We start from the raw sequence: 1,696 nt of genomic DNA, 5'->3' as shown, positions 1-1,696 counted from the left end.
CTAGCAAGGAGATCGGGCTGAAACTATAGCTACAAGCTATCCAAGGATGGTACTATAGAATGTCACCTCAAGGTAGGCCTAGTGGCGTCATCTCTTGGTTAGGCCGGAAACTTATCAATCCACCCTCGTATAGTAATAGTAGTAGTATCTAGCAAGGAGTTGGAGATAACTTTAAATAAAATGCAAACAGGATTAACGTAAGTGCAAAGTATAAAAATTAATAAAAATAAAACAAAAATATAGGCATGTAAGGGATGTAAGAGTATGGTTAAAGCTAATATAAAAATAGAAAACGAAAAACTAGAACAATTCGCTGATTTTAGATATTGAGGAAGTTAGATAACTCAGAAAAAACGCTGGATATATGAAACAAAAAGCAGCTTACGGTCGGGTGGCTTTTAACAAAAGCATTGGTTAATTTTGAAATTCGAAAAAGATTAGAGATAAAAGTGTATGTTTCGAGCATAAAAATTGGAAGCGTTTAAGTTATGGTGTTACAGGGGGATGTTAAAAATGTCATGATTCGAAAAAATTACATAATTTAATGAGAAATAAACGAAATAGGTTGGTAGGACATGAAGTACTGTCGTTAGAAATATATTAGAAGCAAAAACAGGAGTTAAGAGGAGTTATAAAGGTCGAAAGTTTTGCGCGGGCTTTTAAAATCATTGCTACATCTGAAAATAAACTAGTACAACTGTTATTATTGTAATCACTTTTGGATTTATTTAGACCCCAAAACTGTGGGTGATCACTTGGCTTTTCCCTTTTACTTATCGTAAGCCTTAACGGAAACCATCCTAAAAGGAGAGTAACCTTTGGGCGTCGCAGGTAATATTCGTGTTCCTCTAGTACAGTGGTTCCTAACCTTTTTAATATTGTTACCTTTGTGACCTATTAGGAAAACTGATTTTACCCCGATCTTAAAATGTCATCAATACAAACAATACAAGCAAATACAAATATCTTTAATAATCACAAATTGCACATCAGTCCTACAATTTTATATATCTAAACAATAAATTAAGTAGATGGTTGGTATTATTTTGCAAGTTTTTTTATGTTAGCTTTAATTTCATTTAAAACGCAACCTAAGTCATGTTCCACATTTAGAATGATTCTGGTTTTTGTCTTCAGTGAAACTACAGTTGAAAAACCACTCTTACATCTATATGTGGTGGTAAAGGGTATTGGCATTTTTAAAGCTCTATTAGCTAGAGCAGGATATTCGGCACTAGCTTTTCCCCAAAATGTGCTAAGATCATAATTTTGAAATTCTACTCTGCAAGTAATATTCTAGTGTAGTCCAAATTATTTCACTTTGGTCGCCAGGTGTTAATATCCAAGATCTGGACTGACGATTATCCGTATCCCGAAAATATTGCTTCAGTGAGTTTATTGCTGCAGATAAATACCGAACCACAGAATTTTCAAATGTGATCTTGTTTGGTTCAATATTTACCTATTGTGCATACAGTTGTATAAACATCGACACATTTATAATTTTATAGGGTTGTTCGGAAAGTCATTTCGTTTTTTTTTTTGTGGAAATGAAAGACAGTTTTCGTATAATAAACAAATACTTTATTAAATTATATATTGACCGTTCTGGTCCAACACCTTTTGCCATCTTTCTGGTAGTAGCATAATTCCACGCTCATAAAATTTTTGGTCTTTGCTGGCAAAAAACTGATCG

This window comes from Agrilus planipennis, unplaced genomic scaffold (genome assembly GCF_000699045.2).
Source record: "Agrilus planipennis isolate EAB-ADULT unplaced genomic scaffold, Apla_2.0 scaffold80, whole genome shotgun sequence".
Classification (NCBI taxonomy): Eukaryota; Metazoa; Arthropoda; class Insecta; order Coleoptera; family Buprestidae; genus Agrilus; species Agrilus planipennis.
This window is presented reverse-complemented; position numbering follows the sequence as displayed.